This window comes from Phalacrocorax carbo, chromosome 10, assembly GCF_963921805.1.
Source record: "Phalacrocorax carbo chromosome 10, bPhaCar2.1, whole genome shotgun sequence".
Lineage (NCBI taxonomy): Eukaryota > Metazoa > Chordata > Aves > Suliformes > Phalacrocoracidae > Phalacrocorax > Phalacrocorax carbo.
The window spans coordinates 14,046,471-14,060,299 of NC_087522.1; the positions used below are offsets into that span (position 1 = coordinate 14,046,471).

At 45.4% G+C, this 13,829-nt stretch overlaps 1 protein-coding gene across 3 annotated transcripts in view; it reads left to right on the plus strand.

The window, feature by feature from the left end:
* The first annotated feature begins 8,488 nt into the window (after positions 1-8,488).
* CARHSP1 (calcium regulated heat stable protein 1) overlaps positions 8,489-13,829 on the plus strand; it is a 38,683-nt gene continuing 33,342 nt past the window's right edge. Inside the window, exons 1-2 of one of the 3 annotated variants that reach the window (XM_064461958.1) lie at positions 8,675-8,794; positions 9,331-9,421. The gene's annotated coding sequence lies outside the window, so the exon portion shown is untranslated. Of the gene's footprint in view, positions 8,508-8,674; positions 8,795-9,330; positions 9,422-13,829 lie in introns of those variants that run through there. The other 2 variants (XM_064461959.1, XM_064461957.1) reach the window with 2 other exon arrangements.

Consider the following 13,829-nt stretch of genomic DNA (forward strand, 5'->3'; position numbering starts at 1 on the left):
TGAGATTAACTGTAACCAGCCCACTCTGCTGCAAAATGTTCTAGTAGCTCATTGGAGCTACAGTAGCTTCTGCAGAAACAAGGTCACACTAACACAGTAAGTGCTGACCTTAGCAGGCACCAATTCAAGTAACTGATTTACTTCCTGGATGAGTTATAGCACCCTCACAGTTGTTCCAGATCCTTCCCCCTGTAATGACTACGGGGCAGTCTCAATACACATTCATCTAATGGAGATGGCACCGCCTGAAAATTTTGCATCTTATTCCCTGTTTACTTAGTGCAACATTTACTCCCTTTCTCCTTCAAATTTGTACAGAAGATACTGACTTGTCCTTGACACCCCCACCCCCAACATTTTTGAGCAGCTTTTCCAATATTTGATCTCTTGATGAAGATTCAAAATTAAATGAAAGCTTTTTATTCAGTGTTATAATCGTCAAGGTCTTGTCAGCGCTTGGTCCTATCTTGTACACAGACTTGCAGAAAGTACATCGAATTCTTTGCGTCAAGGATTGTTTGCATTTTCCTGTACCAGTTACACAAGAAAATGACTGCTGATGTCCCCATGCATTTTCCATCCCAAAAAACGAATACCTCCTTTGTTATCAGGCATCTGATCTATAAAAGCACTCTCTGAGAACTGTACAATCATATTTAAGCATGTTCACCTTTATCAGCTCATCCTATTCATCTCCTTGCAAGAAGATGACATCAGTTGTCACTATCCTGGACTTCACCCAAAGGACTGTACAATAGTCTTTATTGTACAGCACTTTGAAATAAAGCACAGCTATATTTTTTTCTAGTCTCTATTCTGTTGTGCAGTAGAGAAATATGAAGTGCCATAAAAAGAACCTGTGAACATTGTAGAAAGCATAAACAAGCTTCTTTCATAGGGACAATCTGCAGTTAAAAAACCAACAGCACCACCATTTATTGGGTGGGTATAATAAGTCAGATCAATCCTGTTGCTCTGTAAGGAGAGATTTTTATCCTTGTATACATCATTCCCCTCTTTCTGCAAACCAGAATCCTTGCTGAACCTCTTTCAAACCAATCTTTGATGCCCTCTGAGTCATCACATAATAAATCCCTTCTATTGTTTAGACATGAATATTTGTATCATGATCTAAGTGCCAACTGCAGAGTATAAAACTCTGGGCCCAAAGGAAAGCTGCTCTAGTGAACTGTCACAGTTAAACCTACATCCATGGGGCCCATAACAGAAATGCAAGGGTAGATAGCACTCTTATCTGTTAACATTGACATCCTCACAAACATTTTCTCTAGCTGTTGAATGCATTATGAGCCTTGCTCGGATTGTGTTGGGAGACAACAGAAATTTTATTATTGGCTTCAGTTAGCACAAAATAACTTTCTAGGAACTATTTTCTGCAATAAAAGATGTCATAAAACTCAATGCTTCACCAAAGATACGGGAGAAGTGGGGTTTAGTCTGTTCTTCGGTCTGAATGGATTTGAGCCTACATCTGGCATGTATATATCTCTTGTGGATGGACCTATGTGGTCTTCAGTCTTGGAGCTCTTTGTTGATGCAGTTTCTTTTGCTAAAACTAATCCAAGTTTTATTAATCCAGTTGTGAAGGAATTATAGTATCATCTGTTGATGTGGGGAATCTTCTGGATGAGGAGAGTCCAGTACTCAAGACCCTCTTCAGATGCCTTGATGTTCAGATGACTAGAGGTATGGTCTATTTGGGCCAACAGAGACCAGTTGAGAGAGACACACTGAAGAACAGTCTTGTCTGCCCTGGGAATTGACTTAGTTAGAGGTTCCCACGTTCAGCTTGTTTCCTGTCCTTTCAGCTACTAAATAAGGGGAAAAGCACCAACCCTCCTCTGGCTGTTGTTTTGCAGAAAAGAATGGGATAAATACTAGGCTCCTGAAGGAAGGGAGGGTTAGGAATCCTAGTCAGAAGAGGAGGAGCCTTTGCCTAAAAATACCTAAGTTCTTTTCAAAAGGTGACTTAAGACACGCTTCTCTGACTTTCTGTCACTTACATTTCCTATATTACATTAGCCCATGCATACTCCATGTTGTTCTAAAACAAAGGGTGTAACCTACTCATTGGCCAAACCCAAAACTCATGCCAACTGTTGCATGCACCCACTGCATGATTCGCATGTGCCAGGTGTGTAAACAGACATCTCTTAGATGTTCTTCTGCATGTGTGGAACTTATACCTGTCCACTGCCTTCCAAGAAAGAATTTTGCCTATTTCAACTTTGTAAAAGTTTCCATTTCATTTAATTCTAAGTAAAAAATGCCACTAACATGAATGATCTAAAAAAATACTTTCTAAAAGCCAATTTATTTCAAGGTAATCTACCCTTTTTATGGCTTCAATGTATTTCTAAAGGAACCGGGCAAAAAATTCTGCCTTCCCTATTCATTTCCTAGCAAGTGTAGTTAGTGTGTTGTGCAGTTTGGTGTGAGCAGCCTATGTAGGTCTCCAGTCACTGCTTGACTGCAAAACTGACTCTTCAGACTTGTATCTAAAAAAAGAATTGATTAGGAAGATGAACACCATGTCTGATCATTAAATATTTAAATCTGGCAGGCTTTCAAGAGTGGCAGGCTTGCTAGCCTGTGAAAACACCCTTGTTTCACCAAATCTAAGTTGCCTTAGAAGAAGACTTCAGGTAATGTGTACATGAAATTTTAAATCCAGTGGTTTTTAAGAGAAAACAAGGACAGAGATGCAAACAAGCAGTGTGCCTTTAGCTCATCTTGTAGATTGGAACAAATAATCATACATTAAGAAATGTAGCTGGGAGAATGCATTTTTCTTTCCTTGGTGTGGGAGTGAAAATGCTAACGGGATCAGTGCCCAAAATGAAAAAACACAAATATTCTAACCCATATATCACATTGATCACAAATACAGGAAATAGTATCTTGTTACATGGACTGTGAATGCAGTTTCTGATACAAACTTCTAGATACAGAAGTACAGAGAATCCTCCAGATGGTAGCACATTGGAGTCTTGTACCGACCCCTCTCCATCGTATTCTTTTCCATTTCTGTTTTCTTTTGCTTAGTGGTTCTAGCACCATTGGGATTTTTATCTAATCCTTTTTTCAAGAACACAATTCCAGTTGTTGACAGTTTTTCCATGCTCTGCACGATGTTGCATTTACAATAATTTTGGAAGAATCTAGCTGCCCGCTCAAGTCATACTGCTAGTAAGAGCCAGTCTTTTTCCAAAAGAAATAGTAATCTCAGCCCAACTCAGGATGTAAAGATAGTTATACCAGTTTAATCACAGCTATCATATAGAATCAATTGGTAATGAACAACAGCTCTTTGCACGATGTCATGTTTAAGCACAGATATGGCCTCTGTGTGCAGTTTGGCATCTAAACAGAATAGACGAGCTGGGAAAAGAGGACAATGGTGCATATTTTGAAGATGGGCAGATAGTGAAGGAGTAAGAAACATCTTACCGTAAGCTGTCTGTGAAAATCACCAGCCTTTGTATTTCAGTTCCTAGCAGCTGCAGCTGTCATATGTTCAGTGATGCTGCTGTCTACACACTTGGTGTTCGTGGGTTTCCTCCAGGCAGTTGCCATCTTTCGAGGCAGGTCATAAAAACAACCCAACCCACTTGTGTGTTAGGATTATTTTGTAGGCTCTTTTTTATTATAAAGATTTTGCTATGTGTTCATTTGGATGGAGCATAGCTTCTCTTCCCCTCCCCCCCCCCAGCTATAATAAGCTATTGCCATTTCATAAGCATTAGTTATGTGATCATTATCATAATTATTCATCATTGTAAATCAGTAAATTATGAATATGATCATCCAGTGCATGGTGAAACAAATGTATTTAAGTAACTACAGATAACATTATATATATGCTACATTTGTCAAAGACTGGCTTAGTAGTCTGACCGGTTAATTCGTAGTCATCTTTTGATCACGACGTGTGTCAGAACTAGTAAAATATGAGTCAGTTTGATCTTTGTTCCAGTTTAAAATTGGAAATCTGTATAAAGGCCATAGTGATATGTTTGTTGAGCAGCTGCTTTATATTTTGGATTCCAAAAAGTAGCTTCTTAATTCAATGCTAGTGAGGTGCAGTATGTTAGTGTCTCCAGTGACACACTGTAGATCGTATACTCAGAAGGATAACCACTGTTCAGTGCTTAATCACTGCTTTGTGCTGTCTATCGCTCCTGTAGATTAATTTCTCCTTAATACACTGTACCTTAGAAAGGAAACTTCACCTGGGATGCTGCATCTTGTCTCCAAATGTTAATGCCCTTTGCCTATCAGCTGCTGGCCTGACCTTCCAGCATGCATAATGCAAAACTTGGCACAAGCTCATGTGTGGATCCCTGTAAAGAATGGAAATCAAGCTGGCTTTTTGACTTCTTATGGCAAGTTCATAGAAAACAAGCCTGATCATGAATGCAATGCTAAGTCTGCTCATGTATCAACTGAAAACATAGGTGAAGCTTTCGGAGAGGGCAGAGGCTGAGGCGGCTTGAGGATGTGAGTCTCCACAGAGCAGCTGGGCAAGCAGAGCGGCCAGTGAGGCAACTTGTGCTAATGATCAAGAATAAATATAAACAACAGGAGTAAGGATGCTAACTGAAGAGGGAGCAGGGGAGAATATTTTATTTCTGACAGGTAGTCAGTATTTACAAAATAAAAAGAAAATGGCAGAGTAAACAGTTCTTTAAAGCCTTGTTTTGCTACTAGAATTGGCATTGGGTTATTTTAGGGATGCCTGGTACATGTGAAGAACAAGACAATATTGGCCCTAAAACACCACAATTTCCCTGGAGCTTACCTTGCTGAAAAGCTCAGCTCTTCTGTGTTTCTACTTCAGAACAATCCATAGACATTATTTTTCCTGAGGTAAAAAACTGTAGCCTTTTGTCTGTGAAGACAAGCGATCTGAAAGAACAGGTTTGAGAGCTGAATATTAGGTGACTGCTTCAGGACCGACAGACAACCTGACTGACCCTAAAATATTTGGTAGCCATGTAGCCTCTGTCTGATTTCATGCATTAAGGTTCCTTTGCTCATGATAAATATAATATTTCTTTAGAAGGAGTGGAATCTGAAGACATGCTAGCCAAGACGAAAAGTGATCTGCAGTGACTAGATGGATTATGCCTCCTGCCAGTCTGTTCACTGATGACTCTTGCACTGGCATGAAGTCCCTTGCTTCCTAATGAAGACAACTACAGTTCACCTACATGCAAATCATGGGTGGAAGAGCATGGAACTGCTTTAGCATAAGAAAAGGAAGAATAGACATAAGAAGGTAAGCCCGCTAGAGGCCAGCTCATGCCAGCTCTCACTGTTTCACTAGCTAAGTGAAATACCCAACTGGCCGAATTAAGAGTTAAGCAATACCTGTCCGGTAGGGTTTTGGTATACCTTCCAGGAGTACAAAATGGGAGGTGATTACAATCTGGAACTGACTTACTCCTTGTCCATGGCATAGCGTCCCAAGTCTGGCTCTGAGGCTCTGGGACTTTTTTCGCACCCTGCTATTTAGAATGCTCTGGATTTGATGACTAAGTTTGGGGGCTAAATACTCCCCCTGAGGGAAAGGTGGAAAGATGTTCAACTAAGTTCTTGTTGAGAAGGTTGTGTTAGTGCTACTTTTACTATACTGTGCTACTGATGGGTATATGGTGATTTGTGACTTTGTTTTCGTTATTTCAAAACTCTGTAAAGTAATTCACAAGGTTATTTGTATCTGTAATTAGCATTAACTGGCTTCTGAACCTTAACCACAGAGGGAAGTTTGTTTCTTTATGACCACTTTTTCCCCCTGGTCTTGCTGCTATGATTTATCTGAGAACAGCAAAGATGTCCTCAATTCCTACACTTTGCAAACCGAGTGGGACTCATCTGAAGCATGATTCAAAATTACAGATGATTAAGATAGTGAGAGCACACAATAACTTGTCAGATACCTGGTATGATACAATTGATCTTATAAAATAGAACAACTGTATCCCATTGTATGCTAAAGAGCTTTAAGTGAAAGGCAGATCACATGCTTTGGGCTTGGCACACTGGTGTTGCGTTGCTCAATTTCCAGTCGGCATTGTGACTGGACATGAGAACATAAAGTGCAGTGGTGCACTCTGGACTGAAGCATACTTAACATGCTACATATTCAAAGAGTTAAAGGTATTTTTCCTCCTTTTATTCTCTGCTACAATCTGATTGCTCTAGTCATTAAGAGCCTGCTTCTTATTTCCAGGCACAGTTCATTCATGTCCAGCCTACACTTTTTGTGCTTCTGCCAACCATATCTTTGAGATTAAATAGTTCCAAAAACCAGTCCAGAAGGAGGAATTGGAAATCAGGACTGTCTTTGTAATGTATGGAGCTGTCCTAGACTACTTCATGCCTTTCTAATAGAGATGGACAGTATTCACCCTATGTCAAGTACCAGCACCTATCTAATTATTTAAGAGCTGTTCAAGCAACCTCATCCTTGCTGCTGCACAGGGATATGTATCACCCCACCTTTACCAATGAATAGCATTAGCGGATACATTTCCCCCCTACACACTCATTTCCGTGACTCAAATTGTGTAAGTAATTGCACTTTGAATACTTTAAATGAATGAAAAGTGGTATAATGATGCTATGCTATCAAGAAATCCTTCTGTTTTTACCTGTCAGGAGTGCTGAGGGGAGTGCTCACTCCCTGTAACAGCCCAGAGATGTGTCTGAGCAAGCAGGGGACCAGCCAGCAGGAAAGGAGAGAGGCAGGAGAGCCCTGCAGGTCTGGACCACCCCCTGTCCTCCTCCTAACTGTGAGGTGCGTCTTGCTGGCCCAGCCCAGCAGCAGTGGCCTTGGGGAGGGTTCCCAGCCCTGCCTGCATCCTGGGAAGGAGCCAGTGCCGCCCTGCTGCCGGCCACCCCACACCAGGGGCAGAGAGAGCAAGGTAGGCACTGTGCTAATGATTAACTAACTGGTCGTTGGTAGTTGTACTGAGGGGAAGGAGAAGGGGAGGGAGACAACTTGGAGTTTAGGCGGAAGCTGGAACCTCTCGTCTCTAGCAGCTGGTGAAAGAAGCAGCAGGCGAAATCTCTTTTTCTAACTGTGATAGCTGGGGACACGCCCGTGCACACTCACATGGAGGGTCCCCCAAGCCCATAATCTAGCATTGAAAACCAACCTCATGACTGTGGACATACATTGCCACGTATCTCCCATAGGCCACTGCTGTTTGGGAAGAGGAGGGATGACTCACGAGTGCTGAACTTTTGAGGAAAGCGCAGCTGTAATCCCAGACTGTGTGACTGGGGAGATTGCTCTGAACAGTGCTTACTTACGTAGTGCTTCATCCTCCTCCACCTCGAAAAAAACAGTCAGTTTTGCCACACAAAGCAAAAGAGAAAAGATTTCCAGGAATAAAATGAATGCTTTATGCAAGAGATGGCATCAGTCCCATTACTATATATCTTACTATGTAAGATCTTGTGCGGAATGGAAGTGGACCAAGAGAGGTTATGATACTTCAGAAGATGGCCATGTGGTTGACAGAGGAAGCTGGTTAGTTCATATTGTGCAACCACTTCTAGATCCCCTGCCTCAGATCAAACACTCTGTTATAGGACTTCTGTTTATTTTTGCTTGTGGAAAAAAAAACCATCTAAAGTCTATTTGTGGCAGATTTGCTGTAAGTTGTATGCTGCTGTTTCTTATGTGATCATGGTTGGCTAAAGGAGTCTATACTCCTGTTTCCTATACATCTTACATTCGTAATGGTGTGAGGACGTGCTTTGTCTGGTACCCGTAAGTGGAAAAGAACCAGAAAGAATTCAGTGCCTAAGCTAGCTTTTTAAAACCATATTCTAAAATACTGTGGTTTATAATCAGCTGGGAAAATTGTGCACAAATGGAAGCATTGCTAAAACTCTGGTGAGCAGATACTGGCTGAAGACTGCTCCCTCTGCCCTAACACTGACTCTTGTGACCCTAACAGTGACTCTTGTGTTCCTAGGAAAGTCCATGACAATTAACTGAAAGTTTGTCCTTGTCACTGTCCTGCACTGTCTCATCAGTTGTCCTGCTGCAGCTTCCACTTCAGGCCCTGTTGTGGCAGCTCTGGTTCGCGCAGGAGATGCCGAACACATGCAGATGATGCTTCTACGGAGCACATGTGCGGGCTTTCTCATCGGCCTGCGCCGCGGCTCAGTTCCTCATCCTTCCTCGTTGCAAAATTCGGGAAAATTTACCAGGGTTATTCTTCCGAAAGGTCAGCTGCTTTTACTGAGCCCTCTGGCCATGTCGCACCGTCTTTAACAACGGTTTGATTTCCCTGTCGTAATTCTATTTTTTGACAAGCGGCCTCGGGGCCGAGCGTGGTGGCCTCCGTGGCTGTGCGGGGGTAACGGCCCGCGCGTGCGGCGAGGCGCGCTGCGGGCGCGCGCCCTCCGCCCGCGCGCTGCCTGGCGCCGCGGCAGTGGCAACACGCACAGGAAAGCAAAGCTCCCAGGTTAGTAAAACGCATCGGAAGACGCCAACCGCTTGCTTTGTTTCCCGCGCGGGAGTCGCCCCCCCGCTGCGGAGCGGGGCCGGCGCGCGGCGCGGCGCGGCGGGGCGGGGCGGGGCGGGGCGGGAGGCGGGGGCCGGGGCGGAGGGGGGCGGCCGGCCCGGCCCACCCCGCCCGCCTTATATGTCGGTTCGCGCCGCGGGCGCGGCAGCGCCGCCCGCCAGCTCAGCCCAGCCCAGCGAGGGCCAGCCCGGCCCGGCCCTCAGCGGCGCCGCGCCCTCCAGCCCGAGGTGAGCGGGGCTCGGCCGGGGAGGGGGCCTGGGGCCGCTCTCGTGGCCTTTCGCTGCCGAGCGAGGAGCGGAGCCGGGCGGGTCGCGGGGGCCGTTTCGCTCAGCGGGCGGGAGCGGCGCGGGCGGCCCGGCTCGGGGCCGGAGCACCGCGCAGGGGCGGGCCGGGGGCGCCCCCTGCCCCGCTCTCGCCCCCTGCCCCGCTCTCGCCCCCTGCCCCGCTCTCGCCCCCTGCCCCGCTCTCGCCCCCTGCCCCGCTCTCGCCCCCTGCCCCGCTCTCGCCCCCTGCCCCGCTCTCGCCCCCTGCCCCGCTCTCGCCCCCTGCCCCGCTCTCGCCCCCTGCCCCGCTCTCGCCCCCTCCGTTTCGGTGGGGTTACTTCGCTTCAGATATTAGGGCGAGTTTGCTTTTTTCCTCTTTTTAAAACTTACTTGTGCTTTTATTGCTCTGAGGACCTGGGGATGTGTCATTGTTACTCTCGGAGCTGCTTATAAACCGCGAGAAACATAAAGCATGCTAAATAAAAGCTTTCTCCCACTAGGAAGAAAAAGGTCTGACGCGTAGAGGCGTACCTCAGAACTTCTTACAGCCTTGCTAGTCCGTTCCTGTGGCGCGAACGGTTCGCTCTTACGGTCAGCACCTCTGCTTATTAAAACTGGGGAAAAAACCCCTTATTTCGTGTTTTCCTCGCATATTGGATGTGTATGTGTGTCACTTCTTGCCCTTGTAGTGAAGCCTCTGAGCTTAATTTTTGGATCTGTGCCTCTGAATTTGGCTTTTAGGGAGGAGATTTGAAGTTCTTTTCTGACAGTGTTTTTGCTGGAACTGCAGAGTTACTTCTGAAAAGTGTTTGCAAAACCTTCTGTGATGCCAGATACGATTTCTTGGAGAGCCTGAGAAAACATTAAGGCTGCTTTGATGTGACCTTCCGGACCATTTTTTTCTTTGTGAGGTTGAGAAGAGGTTTTTTGACTGCTGTTCTTAACCTTCACCTTCTGGTGATTATATTGTGTTTGGCAAACATGCTATCTTCCATTACTAATAATCAACAAAAGGAAGCAAATCAAGTCCTGTGAACGTAGCTGCAGAGGGCTTGCACTTTCACAGATGCAGCTTAGTATCTTGTTAAATCTAAAGAGGCTTAACTGACGTATAATAAGGATTTTTTTTTTTTAAAGTGTGCACATGTGAAGAGTTTGTGTGTTTAAAGAAAAAAAATGCATGCGCCAAAGGAAATGTAGGAAAGATGTGAATGTTCTTTGGCATGTTTCACACGCTATGTGGGAGTGTAAAAGGAGAGAAACCATGTTTCTTGCGAGTGGCCCTTTGCAGGGGCAGAGCTGAGGCTGGAGCTCATCCCACAGCTCTGTGTGCGTCGTGACACCCACACGCGACACGGCCAGCCACGTGGTTGTGCTGCCTCTCTGTCCCCGTGTCGTGTGCACCTCCTTCTGGCTACAGCTACCCTCTCCACCTTGAGCTGTCACTGTGGTTTGCCCATGGCAGTAAACATTTTGACCAGCATGCATGCAAGCACAGAAATACTTGTGTACAAGTAATTTCAAAGTAGCCATATAAGGCCGGGTATTGCTGACTTCTGTCTTCTCTTATGACTGTTGCTTTTCGGGTACTGGTGTACTTTTGGCAAATCCAGTCCCTATATATGCTTGAAGAATTCAACGTACTATGAACATGAATGTATCTACTGCTAGTAAAGCTCCCTTACAGCACGCTGTCAGACTGCGTTGGTATTCTGCTACATGGAATGTGGTTCTTTAGATAAAATGTGAGTGCGTGGGTTATTTCTAGGTGATAGGACCAGCAGGCAATGGCCAGGGTTGCTCTTGGTGGTGAGCCTGGCTGTAGCAGAAGTGAAGAAATCGTTCCCCTGCTTCCATTTCATTGTGAGTGGGCTGTGGGGTGCAGAAGCAGTTGGGGCCTGCTGATTGTGGCTAGGATGGCTTCAGCGTGGAAGCTGTTACTGATTTCCCCTCTTTGTCTATTTTTGTCTCAAGTTTCTATCAGGAACCATTTTTGGATAGCTGCCCAAGGGGTAGATTCAGCAGGGATTGATAGTAACTGCTTGAAACTTGCAAGATGACTGTTGAGGAGCATGACTAGCAAAATTTAATGAGACTGTAACTGTTCAAGTCAGTGTTGATAAATATTTTGAATGTTGGTGGTGAGAGCTGATGGTTAATCTGCCCCTCATCTGGAAGGTTTCCGTCAGAGGCTAAGGAATGGAATTGAGGCTTTGCACTTTTAAAACCATCAACTTCCACCTTGGAGTGAGCCGGTGTGAGCAGGGACCACATCTCTCCCCTGGGGCTGGGAGCTGCCTTCTCCTGAGGGCTGGCAACAGCACTCTGCACTGCAGAGGGGTGGCAATCTTTGACGAGGAAAAAAGGAATGAAATGGTGTGTTTAGTTTTTTTTCTGCACAACAGTTTTAAAAGAAGAAAACTCAAATCCTGTTTTTTGCAACAGGTTGATGCGGAGGACCAAACAAAAAGAAACAGCTGAAAACACTGTGTAGAGAACAGAGAGAAGCAGAGTGGTGATTTGGGTTGGCATGATGTGTCGCTCCCCAGTGTAGTTCAGATAAAATGAAAAATGGAAAGCATTCATCTGACTAACCGCTTTCTCTTTTCTCTCAGGGCAGGGTAGAGGCAGTTGTTTTGTTTCCTTCTATCTCAGTCTAATGTTGTCTTTCTCTCGTGTCTGAGGCAGCCCCCTGGACAGATCAGTCGTCTTCATTTCCTCTGCTTCCCGCACTGATTTCTGCTCATTTCCGTTCATTGCTGCCTGTCTGGATGGTCTCTGGGGGCCGCAGGGGGTAACTCAGAGCCCAAGTGAAGCAGCCGTAGCCCTGTGCTGCTCTGCTCTTTCAGTTCTGTAATTTTTTTCTTCTGAGCTGACCTCTGCTAGCTAGGTAGCAGTTTCAGGATTTTTCTTTGTGCCTGTTCTCCTTTTTCATGACATGTGTGTGGATACAGTTTGTGTGATATAACCTAAGCTATCGGGAAGAACACTGAACAAGGTAACGAATGGTGTCTGTGCAGCGAACAAAGACAGTGCTGCATACACGGTGTTGAACTCCCCCTGTTGCAGCATTGCTTCTTGCAGAGTCTCCCCTTTCTGACAATAAACAGCTGCTTCTTGGTTTTTGTAAACAGGCATAAGCAAGATCACTTTGGAGGAAGAATTTGCTTTTTCTCCCCTCAGCTATTTATTAAGAAAAAAAAAAAAGACATTAAGGAACAGAAGATGCAGAAGTGTGAACCACTCTGTCATGAGGTGGCACCTCAGAGCACCATCCTCGCCTTGGAGGCAGCTGTGAGGTGCATCTGGGAGACAAACTGAACTGATGCTTTCTTTGTTTCTGCGCGGTGCAGAAAGACTCCTACTTAGCTTCCGTTTTTGTCATTTTTGCAGCATGCGGAGTATGTTAAAGTGGTGCTTCTGTTGTTTACTCTCCCCCAGGGAAGCTGTAAAATACCAAGCAAGTCAAGTTGCATCTTCTTAGGCTTGGCCATAGGGCTTACAGGTAAATGGAGCATGGATTCTGCCCTGGGAGCCTGATCTTACACTAACAGACAGGGCGGCAACATCCTGGAAAACCCCCTCCCGCTTCACTTAAATCAGGTTTCCTTTGAGTGGTTCCTCCGATGCTACAATCTTACTGACTGATTTCAGAGATTTGCTGGTTACTTGCCATTGGTTTGAGGCTGTTGCGTACCTGCTTCTTTCATTGGGTCAATTTAAAATATGGATAAATAATGAAGTAACCTAAGAAATCTGTTTTAAATAATGATTGAGTATCTTGGGGGTAATGACACTCACATTAAGAGGCTGCTTCATTATTAATGTAATTTGGAAACTGAATAGTAGTCTAAAGGAAACAAACATTACATTTTTCACCCATTATCCGCAGAGTGTTAGGCTCCACAGGCTAATCTAAGTCTTGCCTTGAATTCTGCATTTCTCCAGGGTGGCGCTGGAGATAAAGGTCTCAAGAGATGCTTCAATACTAGGGTGTTTCAAGGACAGCAAATGTGAATTTGGTCTCTGGATTCCTGCCAGGCTGTTGGGGTAATAATTCTGTTTGGTGCCCTGTGACCACGCATTTCACTTAGCAATGGGCTCTGGGAAGGTAAACTTGGGGTTTAGCTGCAGCCTCCCTTTGAAAGGTGATCAGGTAGTGGAGGGATAAAGGCACAGAGAAAACAGACTAACCTGCAGTTAAGTCCCTGTGTGGTTTTCCACCGAGAGCAGTGCTGCAGAGGAGGGCTCTATTACAGTTTTCTGGAAAAAGCAAATAAGCCTGCGGGTGCCACGTTGCATGGCAGTGTTCCTTACCCTGGTGGCTCTGTGCCTGATCTGATCACAGACCGCTTTGTGCGGGACGAAGGAAAACAGAGAACCTTGACCTGATAGCTTCTCTTGAATATTAAACCATGCTGGTCCTTTGCCATGCCACATGAGCAGCATATGACTTCGGAAGTGGCAGAGCATTAAGAGCTAAGGCTGATCCCAAGCAGGAAAGCAAAGTACATGTTAGTGCTAGTTTGGGAGTTTGTGAGCTGACGTGCTGGGGACTGCTGCGAAGCTGGGGTGGGAAGCCAAGCTGGGTCGAGTGTTGATGGTGCTGCAGCCATGAGACACCAGTGGAGCGTGGCCAGCGTGATGAGCGCTCCCACGCTGTGCTGTAGGGGCCTGTAGCAGTGGGTGTCTGTCTTCCTCAGCTATGTGTAGTGTGCTGCATGTCACATCAGCAGTGGTGTATGTGTCCCGTGGTGGAGGACAGACTGCCAGTTGGTGTGGAAACACAGCTGCCTGCCACAATTGCAGCTTTTTGATGACTAACAGTAAAAAAAAAAAAAAAATTATTGAGAATCGGAGTGTGAACATCTGCTTCAAAAAGGCTGTTTATGCTGTTGGCTGTTGGGATAAGGAGTAGGGAGGTTTGTAGCCAACCCAGTATCTGACGTTCCCCTTGCCTTCCCAGTGCTGGTTTTGGGCAGGTGGGAGGGATGGTGTA